Source organism: Herpailurus yagouaroundi, unplaced genomic scaffold, assembly GCF_014898765.1.
Source record: "Herpailurus yagouaroundi ecotype Mexico unplaced genomic scaffold, PumYag 139, whole genome shotgun sequence".
NCBI lineage: Eukaryota > Metazoa > Chordata > Mammalia > Carnivora > Felidae > Herpailurus > Herpailurus yagouaroundi.
The window spans coordinates 44964620-44977032 of NW_024412394.1; the positions used below are offsets into that span (position 1 = coordinate 44964620).

Genomic DNA, 12413 nt, shown 5'->3' on the forward strand with positions numbered 1-12413 from the left:
AATCTTAAGCAGGCTCCACATTCAGCATGGAGCCCAACTCAGGGCTTGATCCTACAACCCTGGGATCATGATCTGAGCCAAAATCAAGAATCACTCAACTGACTCAGCCACCCAGGTGCCTATATTATTTATTATTTTTTACTTAGTATATATTCTTGGTTTATATTGAGTGAATCTATTACTACTCCACCTTTGCCTTATAAGAAGCAAAGTATGTCTTTTCTTCCTCTTATGCTCAATGTGTTATGATGTATTCACTTAATAGATGCTCAAAAAACTTCTCATAATCAGATGGAAAGCTGAAGATATGTATTTAATTCATCATGTGTTTTTTTTCTTCAGCAAAATTAATCTCAATTCTTGAACCACAGAAACCTGTGTTTAGAAAGAAATAATTATTGATTATATATAAATGACATTGAAAATTTTTCTGATTTTCCAAGTGATTTTTAAAACTGATAAATTAACACATCAGAACATGGAAGAGGGAGAGGCTTCTTGCAAGAACCAATATAAGGGATAGATAGTAAGCTTTCCATGAATTTCAGCATAAAAATGTCAGCCTTCTATTTTGCTAACATACCTCGAAGAACAGGTACAAAATCGATTTTGAAGTACAAGTTTTTAAAGCTAGAAATAAAACTTGTATAAATAGAATTTGGTTACAAAGGTGACGGTGGAAAATAAAGTAATCTTCCTGTTGGTGGTTAGGCCCCCCGTGGGGCCAATAAGTGACTTTGTCAAAATTGTATGTCAGGTTCTGAAATAGTTAACCTCCAAAAGGTGTACAGTTTATCCCTAGGATGGACATAAGTGATTGGACAAGTGTCATTAAAAAGAACTTGAAATAATAATAGAGGAGTCACAGGAAATAACTGACACTGAAAGTTTTTGTGATTAATACTTCAGAAATCTTTCCTCTTGATTTTGTTTCATGTCCTCATGATGCTGTGGCTGTTCTATCAGATATTAAGAACCAGAGTTTGGACTAGACACAGTGTAGCCAATGAGAGGCAAAATCCTCTAGAGTTTAATGGTTTGGGCTTTGAAGACTGACAGATATGGGTTTGGTTACAGTTTCCGCTTTCCTGTCTATGTGAAGTTGGAAAATCCAGGTGTATATGACTTCCTTTTACTATATTGCTTCTAAACAGAATGGTAAGACAGTTACAGGGAATGAAAGGGCAGACAGCCTTTCAGAATGTATTCAAAATACGAGTTAAAAAAAATTTTTTTTAATATTTACTTTTGAGAGAGAGAGCGAAAGAGAGAGAGAGAGCACGAGTGAGGGAGGGGCAGAGAGAGAGAGGGAGACACAGAATCAGAAGCAGGCTCCAGGCTGTCAACACAAAGCCCGTCATGGGGCTCGAACCCATGAACTGTGAGATCATGACCTGAGCCAAAGTCGGACGCTTAACCGACTGAGCCACCCAGGCACCTTGAAAATATGTTTTTTTTTTTTTTTAATGGAAGGGACATTTTGAAGATGCTCTTACTGAAAGTGTGCTCTTATTCAAAGGCTTCTAGATGATTAGCACAAGATTTTCTTCCTTTTCCAGGGCATATAGCCAGATGACTATATACCAGAGCGTCTTATACCAAGGTGCAGCCAGATGACTGAGTTCTCGTCAATGGAAGGAAAAGTGGTGATACGTAGCGTTTCTGAGCTTGGTGCATAAAAAATCTCCCATGATAGGCTCTCTATGCTCTTTTCCTTCACATGAATTGATGCAGAGGGATATGGCAACATTAGAAATTGTATGTTGAAGCTGGTGGACCCACAATATGGAAGGAGCCTAGGACCCTGAATCAGTGCCCAGAGGCGAGCCCCAGTTAATCAGGAACACTCATTTTGACGGTAATGAGTGAGAAATAAGTGTTGGAGCCATTATAAGCTTTGCTGTTTTTTTTAAATAGTAGAAAACAATACTTTAGTATTCTAATTAGTATCTAGTATAGAATTTATTTTCTTTCATAATTTATTATATATTAACATTAGAAGTGCTGCTTGTCAGCTTTAAATGATGTCATTGCAAATGCATGCAATAGTTCACAGTGAATAAATGTTTATCTATTTGACCACATCATCGCTACACTGATTTTTACTGTTCTATGTCATCCCTGAATTTACAAAAATACACAAGAAGCTAGTCCAACTTCAATTTTTCTTTCACAGAGCCCATATATGCCCCCATCTCCACCTTGACACTGGAATTCTGATTAAAATGAAACAGCAATAGAACAGAGGTCAAGAACTTGGAAGGATTCATATGGAGGAAACCAGGTACAGCTTGATTTAATATCAATATTTCATGTGTTCAGAGAATGGAGTTTCAGGCTACAAGATAACAGCCCATCATTTTTATGCCCTTCCATCTGTGAAAAGCTGTTCCTCAAAGCAGTGTGTGAACAACCTAGCAGCTTTTCATTTAAGCACCATATTCTGAAAAAGAGAGCGAGAGAGATCTTTTGATGTATAACCAGACTCTAGGAATAATTAAAATCCATGGAGTTTTAGGGCCAGACTCATAAAGAATGAACTTATTGCTAAGGAAAAGTACAGAGCACAAATCTTTAACATAATGAAAATGTTGCCTGCTGCATATACAAAACAAAGTCTACACCATATACTATCTGTCAGTGAAGAAACAAGGGTGTGGATTTAGGAGATAGTAGAATAGGAGGAGCCACAGGAATAAAATAAAATGTTTAAAGTGAGGGTTTGGCAGGGGGTGGAGGGAGGGATGAATAGATAGAACATAGGATTTTTAAGGCAGTGAAAATACGCTGTATGATATTACAATGATGGAATACATGCCATTATACATTTGTCAAACTCATAGAATGTACAATACCAAGACTGAATCCTAATGTGAACCTTTGGTGATTATGATGTGTCAATATAGGCTTCACCCCTTCTAACAAATGTACCACTCTGGTGGGGAGATTGATAATGGGGGAAGCTGCCCATGTGTAGGGATAGGGAGTAGATGGGAAATCTCTGTGTCTTCTCTTAACTGAACCTAAAATTGCTCTTTAAAAAAGTCTTTAAAAATTTTAAAGAAAAATCCAAGATGTAATGCATTAAAATTTACAGGGTGAGGTTTTGTTTAAAAAGTATGAATATAATAATAATAATAATAATAATAATAATAATAATGCAGATAAGCCCCATTAAACCAAGTCCCATTGTAAAACAGCAAAGCATAAAATAAAAGGGATCCATATTCTCATATTTCTAACAGAACTCCTGGAATAATGCAAGGCGATAGAAGAATCAGGGGTTTCTTTCCCTGTCTGTCTTCCTATCACTCATGTGGCATTGTGGGAAGCATTGGTACAAATCTTGGACCAGGGTCCTTAGGTCCCATCCCAGGTTAGGGACTCATTAGGCAGGTACCTGGCTTCCCATTTAGGTATCCAACAGTACCCACAAGCTTTAAAACACCAGAGGACATTGTGGTAACAAAAAGACAGATTAGTCTGAGGATGACCCAAAGATGGGATTATTGCCCCATTTAGTATACTTTTGCAATCAGATTTTTCCATGGAAAGGCCTTTCTCTGTGAAGTCTATTGGAGTCATAGGAGCAACTTTTCAGAAAAGTAGCACTTTTGCTGAGTCATACCTAAATCATAACAACATGAAAATTCCAACAAGTATACATTTTGTAAATGAACCATCTTTCTTCCAAAAATGATTCTATCGCATCTCTTCTGTCACATCTCTCAATTTAGGAATTGTAAGCTACTTCGGTATGTCATTCAGGTGAATCATGGAAGTACTTTAAAAAAAAAAAACAAAAAACTTCTTATACATAAGGAGATGTAACTCTGAGGCGTTTTTTGAGTCCCCATTCATTTATTTATTCCACTTTAACTAAACACCTGCTATGTTCTAGGCCTTAGCTACTAGAAAGACTCAAGGAATAAATAAACAACAACCAACAAACAAATAAGCAAAGCATTTAACGTTATAGATGTTATGATATAATGTGAAGTGTTGACTGTCCATCATTTTGCTTCATCCTCATGATAACCCTATAAAGGAGGTACTGGTAGGATCCTTTTTTTCCAGATGAGCAAATAGGTTTAGAGTGGTTAAGTAGCCCACCCAAGATGGTAAAGGGCAAGAGCCCAAGTTTATTCTACCCTAGAGTGTCTGCTCTTAATCTCCAAACAATCATGTCTCCCATGGTTTCTACTCTGGGATACTATTGTGTACTCTATTGATGGGGATAAGTGTGCAAGCAAGTAATTTTAATACATCAAGAATACACAATGTGATACTGGAGCACAGGATAGAAGAGAGAATAAATGTGCAAGGTAGAGGTGGGAAAAAGAAATGCTATTACATGGGGGTTGTCAGATGGAGAATCAGGGACAGACATTGCGAGCAGAGAGGCATTGTGTTCAAACCCAAAAAGGCATGAATGAGATGGTGCAGCAGTGATTAGATTCTCAGTATGGAAGCTAGGCTGAGCAGGTAGAGGCCAGATTATTAAGAATTTTAATTGCATGATGAGCACTAGGTGATGTATGGAATTGTCGAATCTTTATATTATGCTTCTGAGAGTATTCTGGAATTGAAATTAAAAAAAAAAAAAAGAATTCTAAATGCATAGCATGTTGAAAAGGTCCTTAAGCAGAGATATTAGGTGGATATCCTCCCCGCCCCACACACCAAAAGTTTTTGTACTGCAAGGAATAGACAGAAGGGCACAGTGCTGATGAGTGGGCAGAATGATGTCCTTTGTATTTTCATTTTTTGTTTCACTTCTGAAGATTTTATTGTAGATGATACAGTAAGATTTATGTCTTATAGAAGGAGCCATATATAAATCAGGCATAATGACATCTTCCATGTATTGAAGACTTACTATGAGCTAGTTGCTATGTTGGAAACTTTGCATGTTATTTCGTTAATCTTAAAAAATATTTTTGCAAAGATGCTGCATTTGTGTTTCCCTAGCAGATATCTGTGGGACAAATCTCCATTTCACTGATGAGGAAATGGAAGCTCTGAGAGTCTAAAATACTTGCCCAAGATAATACAACTGTTAAGTAGGAAAAAACAAAAAAAGGAGCTCCAGTTACATTCTGAACAAGGAAAGTAGAGTTAGATGATATTTGCAACCTTCCATGGCTGTTTTTTAGAAAGTCTCAATACTTTTGTAATCACACTTAATATTTGGAAAACGTTGGTCAGGATAGATTTTCAATCTTCTCATTACGAAAATAATTTTGCAGTTAGAGTATGAACTCTAAGGGAAAATACCACTGATAAACACAGAACAACTCTCTTGTATTAACAGCAATTTACATAGCAAATCTAAGGAGATTGTGCACTACTATCAGATAAACACTTTTTTTATACTGATGTCTGGAACTGTACACTGACTGCTTGCCATTCTCTGCAGTGGGAGTTCAGGCAGCATGCAGCCAAACTAAAATAGATTTTATAACATAAAATTGATTTTTTTTTTTTTGGTATTTGCCCTCGGTGTAGCACCATTTCTCATATACTTAAAGCTGACCTAAGTTTGGGAAATTTGCCAATCAATTGTTCAGACTTCTTTCTTTATTTTATAACCCATAGGATACTATTGACCAACACAGGAAAACATCTGTTATAAAGAAAGCCAAAAGCTACTAAGAACTTAATAATAGATGGTCACCTTGTCCTTTTGTAGGCACTCCAGAGTTGGATATTAAATTCAACCAACTGAGTTATCTTTAATTAATTACATTCTTCTAGAGGCTGATGCCTCACTTTGTCCAACTTTTTACAAGGTAAATAGGATAATTTGCCTAATGATTCCAGCATTTAAAGTAGAGCTGGGGAGAGAAGTTAGAAGATACAGCACCATTCTTTTTCACTCCTTAGCAGAGGGGTGAAGTTCAGCCAGAGGTCTTGTATAATAGGAGTTTTTAGAGGATATTTAGTGAGGTCCCTATTGGAACATTATCTGTATCGCGAACAACCATATATCATTTGATAATCATGGGCAAGTTTCAGCTTAGGAAAGACTTCATGTTGATGAGCTTTAAGATGGGGAGGTCCCAATTTTGAGGATGCCAACATACTTCTATCCCATCAAATCCCTCATGTCAGGCAGGATTATCTAGCAGAGGAGTATCGGTAGGGGAAAAGGAAAGAAGCTCGCAAGCCATCCTGGACACCAGGAGGTTTTCACACACCCTTCTTGGCCAGAATATAAAATGAGGGTTCCGTGGCTTTCAAAGTCTTTTAAAGCTTAACACACTCTGCTTCTAAGTTCTGTCATTTGCTCTCAGTTGAAAGCAGGGCTTTCCCTGTCGAACCTGTACAGCCAGGGAGAAAGAGTTCCCAACAGAGCTGCCTGCTGCTGTTTTCAGGAATTCTCCATGCTCCTTATGTTCGGATGCAGCTAGTACTGCTCCTGTGCAGCCAGTGGGAGCTCAGGCGCCAGCTCACGTGGTTTTACTAGCTGGAACACTTGTAGAAATGGCCTGGCCATCCAAACCCGGCTGTAGTTCTCCATTCTTATTGTTTTAGTTCTTGTAATAAATCTTCCTTGGCCTGCTCATTCATTGGTTTTCAAAATTTTGGGGACGCAACCCCGTAGTAAAAAACAAAATACATTTGATACATACCTGCACACAAATATACAATTAAAAATATTTTTAATGTTTATTTATTTTTTGAGAGAGAGAGAAAGACAGAGAATCTGAAGCAGGCTCCACGCTGTCAGCACAGAGCCTGAAGTGGGGCTCCAACTCATGAACCATGAGATCATGACCTGAGCTGAAATCAAGAGTCAGATGCTTAATGGGCTGAGCCACCCAGGCACCCCACAAACATACAATTTATACAAAAATTTCATTAATAAAAGTCAGGTAGGAATATAGACAAGAGTCTTGCCCCAATTTTATTGTAAATCTGCATTGACAGGTAGCTTTGACCAATGAGAATGCATAAATATTGAAAAGAAAGGGATTTGGAGATACAATCATTGAGGTACACACAAGAAAGCTGGATCCCAGTCCAACTCAGATTCTAATGACATCAACTGGGGAGAAGCAAATGCTCAGAAACAATACTTTCTGAAGGAGTTGCTTCAAGGGCTCAACTATTAAAACAAACTTCATTTTACCAATTGCTCTTGAGGCAATTGAAAAAAGGACAGATAAAGGCTTTCTGGGATTTCATGCAAGTTACCAACTGACCTCTCTGGTGCTATCAAGATTGACAATGGGAAGAGAGAGAGACACCGAAAACATTTGCATAGATGCTGCTGAAGTATGCTGACCCAACTAAGAGACTGATTCACTGGGAGCTCAAATAGCCAACCTAGACGGTGTGCTAAAACAAGTCTCTGCGGGGAAATGGAACTTGACAATCCCATGCATTTACAGTGTACGATTCTGTCTCTTTGTTGGAAGAAATTCATAAAACTCAATTACAAGGCTCAGAAACAGGGATCTGCTTTAGCTTAAATCTTAAACAATATCAGTAACATGGAGAGTTATTAAAGAATGTTTACTTTCCAAAGAAAATAAATGGGTCACTCAAAACTAAATTCAAATGACTGAACAATATGAGAAAAATTCAAATTTCATAGTAATAAAAATTTTAATTTCTAGTAACAGCTAGCAGCTATTCTTTAGCTTAATATGATTATTATTATTATCATGAATGGCCAATTTGCTTGGCGATTCAGGGACATGGGTATTCATGCTTATCTTGCTGATTTATGGATAAGCTGATGACTTATATCTAAATAAAAACATTTATTCCCATTCTTCTAGCATTTCTGCTTCTATGAATGTATTTAATCCAAGCATATCACCACAGATATACTCAAACATTGATCTATAAGGATGTTTCTTGAAGCCTGGCTTATAATAGAAATAGTACCAAAAAAACTCTGTAAGCTTCAATTTTCATGCCTGTGAAAACAAGAATAACAGTAGTACCTACCTCACAGAAGCATTCTGATAATTAGATAAGATAATCTACCTAAAGCACCCAGCCCAGGGCCTAGCAGATAGTAAGTGCTTGTTCTGGTTATTCTCTGTTTGCCCCCCATGTCCTTTCTTAGTACTGCTCTGTCCTGTGCCTGCAGATGGCATCTCCGAACACCTCTTGCTCGCTGGCCCCCAGTTGAGTTTGCCCAGTAGCCCAACAGGAGGTACTGGCCAGAGACTTCCAGGGAGGGAGGAAAGAGAGGGCTTGGGGTATTTCTTTTCCTCTCCCTCCTTATTTTAGAACTGCTTTCTCATCAGCAGCTGGGTCTCTCTCTATCCATGGCTCCCATGGCCCCAGCTTTTTCTCAGTGAGCTCCAGCAACACTATTTCCTTCCGTTGACCTTTAGGATTTCCCATTGTTGCTAGTCTCTGGATGCCTCCACATCCTTTGATTATTTCCGACATCTAGACAAAAAGTATCTTCACTAAAGTGTCTTTATTTTTTTATTAAAAAAAATTTTAATGTTTATTTATTTCAGAGAGAGACAGAGCATGAGTAGGGGAAGGGCAGAGAGAGAGGGAGACACAGAATCCAAAGCAGGCTCCAAGCTCTGAGCTGTCAGCACAGAGCCTGATGCAGGGCTTGAACCCACGAACCACAAGATCATGACCCGAGCTGAAGTCAGACGTTTAACCAACTGAGCCACTCAGGTGCCCCTTCACTAAAATGTCTTTAGTTGAACCTTATGGTGAATCTCAGCTGACACCCTGACTAAAACACTCCTTTTGGTTAGGGACAAAGAGGATAATGTTAATAATGGTGATTACTGTGTCATTATCACAGTATCAATTATCACTGATAATTATAATTATCAACTACTTCTAAACTTTTTTCCAAATCTTGGTCTTTGAATTTCTATTTTTCAGTATACTATCCATTGTCCTGCTTCTGTGTCTTTCCAATATAATTCTGTCAGCTAATACTGTGACTTTTGGTACTTGGTTACTGAGGCTAGCAGAAACCTTGAGAGGTTGGCCAATTTATTCTCTTGCTTCAAGGTATAAAATATGTTTCAAGGACAGACAGGAATCTACACTGCTATGCCCTTCATCCTCTTCATGTAGGGAGAATTAAAATACGGTAACATAAGCCCAAAAGTCAACAGTATGAAAATCACTCAGCACATAGAGTAATGAATCCAATCTTGTGTCACTCTTCTTCCAAGTGGTGGACAGGAAAGGGTAATGGACAAAGAGAGGGGAGCAAAAGTATTGTTAATTCAAGGCTTTCTAGAGCTAGAAGTTCCCAACCAGGTATTTAGAGAAGTAGTCACTGGTAAATGGTGGACAACCAGTCTATGGATTGGGCCCTGGTATAGAGACTCTGAACTAGGATTGTCCAGTAGGCCTCTTCCTGATACCTTCCTGAGGCTGAAACTGGCATATTATCGTGGCTCCTTGGGGCTATTTATATTTGACTTTTCTTAATCAGCTCCAAACATTTGAATTGAGTGTATTGCCATTGTATTACTTCCATTTTTCAAAATAAGCCTAAGAGAAACTATATTTTCAACACTGCATTTAAATAAGATTATAGGACAGAGCTGAATTTGACTTTCACTTCAAATAACACTGTTGACTATATCTGCAAACTAGCCAAGAGGTTTTAAGAAAATCGCTGTATTTTATAATTTATAAAATGAAACTTCAAGTGATCATACACACATATACACACACATGTATTTACTTTGCCAGCTGTGTTTTTTTGGGAAGGATTGTCCTTTACTCTGAGATAGTTTCTACTTTTTTGGTGTTAAAATAATCTTCCTTTTTAAAAAAATTTTGTTAATTTTTGAGAGAGAGGGAGAGCAGGGGAGGGGCAGAGAGAGAGAAGGGGACAGAGGATCCATAGCAGGCTCTGTGATGACAGCAGAGAGCCTGACTGTGGGGTTAAACTCATGGACTGACCTGTCAGATCATGACCTGAGCTGAAGTCAGACACTTAACTGACTGAGCCACCCAGACACCCCCCCCAAATAATCTTTCTTTTATAAAATTATAATAATGAGCATAACAATAGGTGCCAGGCCCTGTATTAAGTGCTTTGGCTGCATGTAGCAGATAATTCATCTGTAATTTTTAGGAGAGGACTATGAGGGGAGTACAGCTATCATCCCCATTCTGAATAGCCTAGTTAAGCATCTTCTCCCAGGTCCCACAACTATTAAGTGTCTAATTTGGATTCAACCTAGATAGTGTGACTATAAAGGCTAAATGGTACTGTTTTCTGTTATTAGATTGCAGTTGCTTTTTGTTAATGCATTTATTTGGGAAAACTTGTCTTGAAATCCCAAAGTACAGAAACTAATAGACTCTCGTCTCCACTCACTGTATCTGCTCCTGCATTGCACATAGCCTTGATAGCAGGAGATAGTGTGGGTGGGCTTGAGATGCCTTGTCTGGACCACTGCCTTTTCTGAGGGGTCAGCACAGTCAAGGATTGTAAAGGTAGGTGAGATTCTGATAGCACTACAGAGCCTTCCACAAAGTCACTGACCACAGCACCAAAAGAACCAAAGAGGGAGGCTTTGTAGCTTTCATGACACCATGGTGTGGTGTTGTTAACTTGGTGCTATCACCAACCCCCATTGCAAAGAACACCACCATTACCATAAGAAAGCAAACCTTACTGAAGCAGCACATGCTGAGAAAATATGGCCAGGGTCCAGGAAGCTGTTTGTAGAAACCACACCCAGCTGAGAGCCCTCACCCCAGCTGGAGAGTCTGGTTATTGTTTGGATCAGCTTGTAAGGTCCCTGTGGGACTCCTTTGCTCTGTGTGATGGTAGCCGTAGAGTACAGACTCTGGGAAGTAGGGTCTCTCATGCTGCTACATCCCTCACCTAATATAGGGGCAATGTATTCTTGCCAGGTGTGATGTAGTATGAAAGGTTAAGTTGTCTCAATTAGTCTGTGCATGTTCCAAAAGTTTACTCTAATAAAGTAAAAGTATTCTAAATGAAGCTTTTCCTAGAGTTGGGGCTTGAGGGGAAGTTGGAAGCTACCTACTCCATCCTGCCAGTACAGAGAAGAACATCTATACTAAACCACAAATAAATGAACTAAAAACCAGGCAGAACGTTGGTTCTCTAGTTACATAGAAACATGAATCATCAACCAAACAGTATAATACATAGTATAGAAAATTCTGCTATTCAGTCATCATCCATATGGGTCATAAAAAGGGCAAATACATACATGAGCAAATGTGTATATTGTATGTATATGAAGACAGCTTTGTGCTCTCACCTGGGAATCTACATCTTTTTATTCAAATCTAGCCATGCTCTTTTTATTGCCAATAACACACTGCTTAGAGCTGTTCTTTAGTGTTTGCTTTTATTCCACACCAATAATGCAATGTTTGAAGTTGTCTTTTAATGTGCCTTAATTATTAATAATAGCTGCCATTGACCAAGCCCCTACTTTAGGTCAGCACCATTCTGAGCAATTTATACTTACTATCACCTTTATTTATTATAGCAACTCCAAAATGCAGGAACTATATTCACATCTTAAAAATTAAAACATAAAGTTGAAAAGTTATAATTTCTCTAAGGTCAGGATGTCAGGACCACAGTTGGTATTTAAACTAAGCAAGTCTTTCTGACTCTAAGATCCACTCTCTTTCCACTACCCCAAGGCTCTCTCTTTTCAAACAATTATTCTCCAATGTGTAAAATCATTGTACTTCTGCTGCTAAGACAGCAGCTATAGAAGTATCCTGACCCTTCCTAGCCCCACAAGGCCTGTCCAGCTTAGGGGCTGAGCCACAGGACCAAGCCTGGACTCTTGCTGCTCCCCAGGTATTGGATAAGATTACAGATCTAAGGTCTTAGAGATCTGGTTGTGCCAGTTAGTGACAAGTAGGTGTTGACAAAATTAGTCTTATGATTGCTTAAAGAAATAAGTTTACTCATTTTATAACCATACAGAAAAAGTTAGTTGATAGAACTTTGGTTTGTGACCAACTTTGTCACATGGAAAGTATCTTGATTTTGGTGCTTTAGTTTTATGTCAGTTCCCTATTGGGAAGTCTGATCTTATGATAGTAGAGTTGGGTGCCAGATCTGTAAAACCAAAGGAAAACTTGAATATGTGGTGGGTTTCAGTGAGTCAGGGTGATCTTGGTATTCTTCCACAGCACAAATTTGTTTTTCTGAAATGGTCCATGCCTTTGGTCATATGGCAAATAATCTAGATAATAGACTTGAGAATTTTTGATGATGCTTCTGTCATGCTTAAACAGAAAATTTTACTTTAATTTGGAAATATAGCCTAAAAAGCAGATTTCATGATGCAGTTTTGAAATTTATTTCAACAAATACTTATTGAGCATGTACTATGTGTCCTAGGTGCTGGAGATAAAACAGTGCACAAAACTGATAAAAGTTCCTATGTTCA

At 38.3% G+C, this 12413-nt stretch overlaps 1 long non-coding RNA gene across 3 annotated transcripts in view; it reads left to right on the forward strand.

Moving 5' to 3' along the window:
- LOC121029741 (uncharacterized) overlaps positions 1-2284 on the forward strand; it is a 55351-nt gene extending 53067 nt beyond the window's left edge. For 2 of the 3 annotated variants that reach the window (XR_005789865.1, XR_005789864.1), the window contains one exon: positions 1560-2093. This is a non-coding gene — a long non-coding RNA (uncharacterized LOC121029741). Of the gene's footprint in view, positions 1-1559; positions 2094-2176 lie in introns of those variants that run through there. The other variant, XR_005789866.1, reaches the window with a different exon arrangement.
- Positions 2285-12413: the final 10129 nt, after the last annotated feature.